Source organism: Theobroma cacao, chromosome 5, assembly GCF_000208745.1.
Source record: "Theobroma cacao cultivar B97-61/B2 chromosome 5, Criollo_cocoa_genome_V2, whole genome shotgun sequence".
Taxonomy (NCBI): Eukaryota; Viridiplantae; Streptophyta; class Magnoliopsida; order Malvales; family Malvaceae; genus Theobroma; species Theobroma cacao.
Genome location: NC_030854.1, coordinates 2,808,112 through 2,817,128, shown reverse-complemented (window position 1 = coordinate 2,817,128; position 9,017 = coordinate 2,808,112).

Sequence of the window (9,017 nt, the reverse complement as noted above, 5' to 3'; positions counted from 1 at the left end):
TGAATAGCCACGAGAGAACAAACGTATGGGCTCCAATTATTTATTTGCTACACAACATTTAAAGACGTGCAACTGTACTCGACGTTGACGTGTCATAACCTTTCATTGTCTTTACTTCTCTATTTAAGTCGCATGTCTGTTGGAGTTGATGTTTCTGAAAAATATTATTAAGTTGAGAAATCAGGTGCTTTTACTGTATAAAGTAAAGTTTTAAATCGTACTATATGTTAAATTGTACGTCGTCATATTAGTAAAATATATATATAATTATATTATATTTAATCAAATATAAAAAATATATCATATGACGAATCCTATAATACAATTGATATATTTTTTATAAATATAATTTTAATAGATTATTAAAATTTTATTTATTTAATTATTTTTGAGTTAGAACATAAAAAATTATTTTTTATGAGTTTTAATGATTTTAAATAAAAAAGTACTAACAAATTAAATTTCCATTTTGATTTCAAGTGTTCGTTAATTTTTAATTAATAAATTAATATAAAAATGTATATTTTATTTAAAAATATATATTATATATTAAGAAATATATTGAGAGTTTAAATTAAAAAATAATAATCTTTTCAATTTATGCTATATAATCTTCAATTTTATTAATAAATATAATATTTTTAATTTTTCTCTATTTTTTATATATAAATATTATTTGTAATTGATTTTAACATTTTTTACCGATACGATGTGGCACTAAAAAAATAAAAATTCAATACACAATATGTATTTTGATTTGACAAATATGTTTTAAAGCACGTTGAAGTTTTTTATTTATTTACCAAATTAGTTTATAAAAATTCATACTTAATCCAAACTATCTTAGATTGACCCATATTGAAAATCATTAATTTATAAGTAGAGTGAATAGAATGAGAGTATACCTTTTTCAATCTTTTGATTAAAATCAAATCAATAAAATGAAAAAGAAAATAATTATTTCTCGTTACATATAAAAGGTAAACAAATTATGAAGGAGTATAACGCATTGATGATCCCACAATATTATCTTAAGAGGAATATATCTTGATGCTGGCTATTGATAGATGTCAGAGTATTATCTTCAGACTCTATCAAACTCAAGTTCAACTAGTATTATTCAATACAAATGTCAATGGCAAGTTGGAAACAATTCCTAACAACTGACGTATGAAGGGCCACTATCTTCAGGTACGACACCCATAATGTTCTCAGAGTTTCTAGTCCACATTGGACAACTGTTTCGTATGTGCCCGGGTTGTCTGCAAATTGAACATGCCTTAGGTTGTTGTCGTTGTTGAGCCGTCGACTGAGTAAATGATATTTCCTTGTTTGTCGATGGACCTGCAAATGGAGTTTGGCAATTTTGTTTGTTATGACCATAGCTTTTGCATTGTGAACATCTACATCATCGACTGCCTTCCCCAACTAATGGAATCCTTTTCCTCCTAGGTCTTCTCGCTTGACTTTGCCAAGTTGTTGGAAAAATGACAATTTGTTGAACGTCATGGGGGATGTCTCATTCACTAGGATGCCCAACGAGGTGAATGGGAATCGCATATCCCTCCACCTAAGACCGAGTCTTATAATAGTCTAAGCAGAATTCAATGGCTACACGTTTGCACTTACTGCTAAGGAAATGAAATCACACTTGGCGAACAGTGTAAAATTTCAATTCATCATGCACAAAATAAGAAAACATGATTATGCATACCTTATTGTCACCATGGCATGTGTGCAAGGGAGTAGATCAGTTTGGAACTCACTGCATGAACACGTCTTGGTGGACAGGTTGATGACTCTGTCCTTAGTCCTGTTTATAACTTGAAACTCCACCTGATCGATTGGTTGTGTGGAATAGTTACATGCTTCATTGAACCGTGTGTTCAACAGATCAGTAACCCAAGGGCTGAGGGGCGTGATCAAATTCAATGCCTTATTGTGCTAGGCATGGAACCAACGTTGGAACATGCCTTTGATGCACTCGACCAATATGGTTATTAGCATTTTTCTTGCATGTCTCAGACAGGAGTTAATACGCTCCATAATGTTGGATGTCATTAGCTTGTATCGCCTTATTGGTGACTGTGCACGTGCCTATCTCTCAGGGCCTAATATCATAAGGCGATCGTAAGTAGGTTTGCAAAGCTGTTTTAGTTTATTCATATGTTTGTTAAAATTGGCGAGCTTATAGTAGTTGGCAGTTAGGGTGAAAATCGTAATAACATCTTCACGCTTGAACTTGTTTTTAATGTTTTTCCCTAAGTGGTAATTGCATAGACTGTGATGCGCGTCCTCGTATACTTTCTCAATTGCATTTTTAATGCCAAGATGCTGATTAGAAATGAACATTGCATTTTTAGGACAACCAATCGCACGACGCAATTGTTTAAGAAACCACGACCAAGACTCTTTGTCCTCCACATGGCCAATGCCAAATGCCACTGAGTATATCTACTCATTCGCATCTTTACATATCGCAACAAACAGAATATCTTTGAATCTGCCTTTCAGATGTGTGGCATCGATAGCAACTACATGTCATATTATAGCATTGAACCCCTAGATACATGACCCAAACGTCCAAAAACAATATTTGAATAGTTGTTCCCCATGCGTAGCGACAGCCGTGACAGTACCAGGATTTTCACATTCCAACATATGGAAATAAGAGGGGAAGAGTTGGAATGACTCTTCTGGGGGACCGAACACAAGACTCTTTGCATACTCCTTTGCTTGCCAGGCCTTACCATATAGGCATTGCAATCCCCACTTGTGATTCATCTCTTCCATTATTTCCTTAGGTCTCAATGGGTTACATAATTTCCTTGCAACCTAGTGGAGATAAGCTCACCAATTAATCTCACGCTCCCAGTTCAGTACCCACATTGTAAACCATCAACAGTACATGTGTGTACCTTTTACAACATTCGAACTTGCCAATATTCTCCCTCAGGCAACTTCGTTGCACGCAAAGTAAAATTGCATGCCTTCTCCTTACAACCAACCTCCAAACAAGTGTGACATGACTTTTTAACTCTAATCTCAAAATTCTCTTTTAGTGCCAACATGCTCAAAGCTCGTTTCAATTCGGCTTTCGATGGAAACACTTTTTTGCGATATAAATGGTCGTCCTTTGATATGGATTCCTCAATTGTAACTGTTTAGAAAGATATCATATCTACCTCGGGAATAATCCATTGACGAGATACCCCAGTATTTACCCTATCTTAATCATTGTCATCAGGCGAACGAATGCAGTTTTGAAGTGTGATGGGGTTGTCGTAAATAGGATCAGCACCCTCAACATCTTCTAATTCAATAGTTGTGGCATGGTCATCGTATTGAACCTCTTTTAACACAACAGTTGTGGCATGTCCTGTACTGCTATCTACATGATTGCAATCCGAAATGTTGTTGTGCTCACCCTTGTCGTCCTCTGAACAGTCATCATGTCCATCAACGTAATCATCTTCACAATCATCATGCAACTCATCATTCCAATCCGCCATGTCATTCTCATCAACATCATCTTCAATCTGATAAGATGCATCGTCATCACTCATAACCATCACAGTGTCGTTTGAGAATGACAATGGACCCACTACATTTTCGAGCCACGGTTGCATTTGTTGTAAAGTACCATGTATTTCATTCGATGCACATTCTGATCGAAATTGTGTAGACATCATTTGCAAACACCTCATGTGTGTATCGGGCTGCTCAAACTCATAAGGATATGTCAAACGTGATTGCCATTGGTATAAATGATTACTATGTTGGATACCATGTTCACTTCCAACACCTCTCACTTGTGTCTCACCACCCTTGTAAGTGTCATCAACCCACTAACCACCGTATGTAATCATAAGCTTTACATTTGGTAGGCTGCTGAAATTATAACAGAAAATAAGTGTCACAATCAGTCAATTTATCAAAAATTACCCCTCAATGCATAAAAACCACTTACACAATGCCTAAGTCACAGAATAATATAAAGTCAGTCTAGTAATGTTTAATACACATTCACGCAATTCTTAAAAACTAGTGAACAAAAGCCTCAAAACAAGAAATGAATTGCACAAGTCACGCATCGTCAGTCTTACAATACCTTATAATAAGTCACTCAATGCCTAATATCCACTCACATTATGCCAACATAACCAGTCACGTACTAGCCCAATGTCATGCAATACATAACAATAAGTCACGCAAATATAAAAAAATTAGTCACGTAATGCATAAAAAGTAGTCAAGAAATGTCTCAACATAAGATATGCATTGCACAATTCACGCAGCGCCTATAACCCAGCCTCGCAATACCTAATAATAAGTCACTCAATGCCTAATATCCACTCACGTTATGCCAACATAACTAATCACGTACTGGCCCAACATCGTGCAATACATAACAACAAGTCACGCTATACATAAAAATCAATCACGCAATGTCTCAACAGAAGATATGTATTGCACAATTCACACAGTGCCTATAACCTAGTCTTGCAATACCTAATAATAGGTCATGTAATGCCTAACATCCACTCATGTTTACTTCTCTTATATAAATAAAATTAAGAAATTAGGGTAAGCAACCAAGTTATTCAGCATAATATAAATTAAACACAGTAACTCATTTTATGAAAAATATATGATCAATCAATATTTTTATTCATTCGTCGAAAAAAGTAGATGATACAACATATGAACCATAGTTCATTTCTTCCTAATCTCATCTACTATTTCATAAATTTTGCCTAGAATTTTGTTATTGCCTAGAATTTCTCTACCCTAAACTTCTGTCCTAACCAACAACTTATCCATCAACCCACGCATGTCTTTATCCATGTTCTCAATTTGGTCCATCAACTTGACCAAATATGTTACAACATTGTCGAGGATATCTTCCTCTTCAGCAGCAACCCCCTTCTCATTTTGACTTTGGAACATTTGGATGCCATTAGAATTTTGAGATTTTCCTTCAGATGATTTTGATTAAAATGGATAATGATTCGCTTTATTTATATGTGTGAATGTTTACTCTTGGAAGGGTGTTCAATGGTTTTAGGCTTGTTTTCTAATGAATATGGTTAGTTCGTAAATCAATGCATTAAGTGCTTTAAAGAGAATTTCAAAGTTCTGTGTCAGTTGAATCTGAATGGTTTTCTGCACCGATATAAGTGGAATTAAAGGGGCTGCATTGGTTATTAAGCATTTCTAATTCTCTTTTAATTTTACAGAATTTGTTATCAAGGGGTTGAATTAGTAGATAATCAGCTTCAGCATTAGGTACATAAAGCAACATAATTACTAAAAACCAATCACGCAATGCCTACAAACTAGTCACATATTGCACAACTCACATAATTCCTAAAATTTAGTCTCGCATTGCCTCTTATCTAGTCTCACATTGTCTAATATTCAGTCACGTAATGCCAAATAAATAAGTTACGATTCTTACTATCTAGTCACGCACCTTAATATCCAGTGATGCAATGCTTAACAAATATTCATACATCACCTATAAGCTGATTGATTTCGCTACTTCCAATCAGGTTTAAGTTTCCAAACTCATATAATTTACCCATCAATTTTTGCGTTCTATGAATATAAAAAAATAAAACTAAGAACCCATAACAAATACCTTAATGTCATCTCTACACTTTGAGATGGTGAGAAAGTTGGATGGCGATATAGACCTCAATGGCGTTGGAGAGCTAAACGGCGAGATATATACCCTGATGGCGTTGGAGAGCTAGACGAAGATATAGCTAAATCGAGATTTAGTTTTAAAATTTTTATCTGAATGGTGGGAGAGGAGAAAGAAACTGAGACCACTTAATTTGGATTAAATGGTTTAAAGGGTATTCTTATTAATTTATGCCAAAAATTATCTAAAAACAGTTAAAATTATAGTGAAGGTTATTTTTGAAGTGACCTTATTACGAAGGTTATTACTCATAATTTCCTCATATAAGTTTATGTAAATAAAAAAATATATATTTATAATTAATAATTTTATAAGTTATAATTTTTGTAACATTAATATAAAATAGAAAGTACATATGTTTATATTAAAAGTATATATAATAGTAATTATATTTTTTATAAATTAACATAATATATAAAGAATATATATTAAAAGACATTACAATTGATCAATAATCATAATTTCATGAATTAATTTAATTGTCTTTATACGTTTTTCCTTAATTACATGAAATTAAAAATAAAAATAAATTTTAAAATTATTTTAATCTCACAACTTCTTTTTAGGTATATATTTATAAGTTTATATAAACAAAAATATATATCATAACTAATAATTTTATAAATTATAATTTTTGTAAAATATAAAATAGAAAGGAAATATGTTTATATTAAATGTTTATATATATATATATAATAGTAATTATATTCTTTCTATTATGATATGATATTCATATTATTTAAACATAACTAATAATCTAATAGTTTTTTTATTTAAATATTAATGACATCACATTAATAATTTGACTAACAATCATATATCATTACTATATCTATCAATTTATATCCAAATTATTCACTAAGTTGGTAAAATGTGAAGTATTTTTAATCCTTACACAAGTTCAATCCAAACACCAACAAAGTTTAACATATTTTATTTAATTTTCTATTATATGTTATATAAATAATAATAAAATATTATATAAATAGGTAGACCTGACAATTCGTGTTTTCGTGTCTTAAACGTGTCAGACACGATTAGACACGAAACACGTTAAGGTTAAATACAAATACGACACGAATACTATTCGTATTTTAAATATGAAACACGTACGTTTATACGTTTAATAACTATATAGCACGACACGACACGTTTGTTAAACGTGTCAATATATGACACGACACGATTAATAATATGATTAACACGTTTAACAACTTTAACACAATTAAATAAAAATGTTTACAATTAAATATAATTTTATTATTTAAATTTAAAATCAGTAATTATAAAAACAAAGTAACAAGAACATCAAATATAACAAAACAAAATTTAAAATTAGGAATTGGGCATGACATAATTACATTATTATTTTTATAAAATTTAAAAATCTTATTAAAATAATTGTTTAAAAATTATTTAAGTAAGGCTAAAACAATTTTTAACAATTAATTTTTAACAAGTTGATGAGCGTGTCATGTATACCAGTTTAAACACGATAATACGATCAAACACGATTAATTAAACGTGTAACTCATATCTGATACGTCTAGAGACATTGGTGAATGCCACCTACTACCAATAAATAATAACGTATATTGAAAATAAAGTAAACAACTTATTAAATTATCACTCTAGTACACATTCGACGTAAGATTCAGGGCTCTCATTATGTGAAAGTGACATCTCTTGATTCCAACAAAGGTCACCAAGAACTTACTATTCTTGGTGGCACATCGTTAGTACCCTAGAGCCGATTCTGTACCTTAGAGCTGATTCTAATACTAATTGCCATAAGCCACACCAACCTATAAGGTATTATCTATTTTGATCCATTGAGACGATAGTTTTGTCCCCAAAAAAAGGCTTCACAAGTTGAAAATGGTGTGAAAACTTAAATATCTAGTCTTACTCTAATACACAGTCAATGTGGGATTCACAACTCTCATCAGAATTGTGACATCCTCCTTACTCCAATAAGGATTGTCATGACCTGAAACTCCCCATCGGGCCCGTGACAACCGCTGCGAGACCTCGACAGACATTCTTCACCCCGAATGCCGATCGAAACCTCGCAAGGTTCTCGTATAAGCTTTCGCACTTCCCCGGTGAGCAATAGTTATCAAATATCAAAATTCGAAGGATTACAAATCATTTCTAAATAAGAACATAACATATTGTTTTCTAGCTCACAAGGGCATTTTCGTCATTTTTGTCAAAAATCTCAAAACTTGCTAAAAATATAGTAGGTAAGCAGAAAATATATATTTAATGATTTAAAAACAAATTGAGTATTTAAAACGTTCATTTGAAGTGAAAATTTGACCATTTGAATATAATAAAAATATTCAATAAAATAAATTATTTTCTTGTAAAATAATTTTCATAAAGCTATCGGTACATAATTCTTATAGCATAAAAGTTAATTATATTCATATATACTATAAAGTAAATAACCAAAGCATAAAATTTCTTTACAGTGACACGTGGGCTCACATTTATCCAAAATGCATCGGAAGCTGGAAACCTACAGCTTTTACCAATTCGAGTCCAAATGAAGGTTCTTGTCAAAGTCAACTAACTATGGAATTCTCCGAGCTTGAAATGTGAGGAAATGAGGGTGGTGAGATTATAAAATCCCAGTGAGTAAACAGATACAAGCTAAACTATCTAAAGTCGAGTAAATGGAGACAATTAAAATAAGTCATCATACTGTAATTTCATTACCTTTCAACTCATTTCAACCAAATAAAATCAATCCATATAAATCGAGTAATCAACTTGGCTTATGAATTTCTTAAAACTTTGGCTCGTGCCAAAACTCATACTCGATGATACCTTGCGCAAGGCATCCAACCGAGTCCGCCAAGGCTGTTAAAATTTCGTATACACTTAAAATATATTTTTAGTTTGAGAAAAATATAACCGTTCCTTGGCGTTGGCTGAGTTCCCCTTCACGTGATGGTTTGGCGTGAAGTGAACCCTAAGCTTTACCTCAGGAGATACCCTACGCGCCTATCCGTTCTAGGTAAGAATATAATAGAGTTTACCTGCCCCTCTGGCTGGTCCACGAAACCCCCTCTGCAGTGAATAATTAATATATAATCCACCAATCAATAAAATTCATTCTAGCATGACATGACAATTTATCGCAACCTAGCCCCTCAAGGCTGAATACACAGTATAAATAATTCTAACACCAAAATCAGTTTAGCCATTCATGCTCATATATTGTCATAAGCCATTCAATTTAAAACCATAAATTTACAACACAAGCAGGCAGTCTCCAATTACTCTATTTTCAAAACCA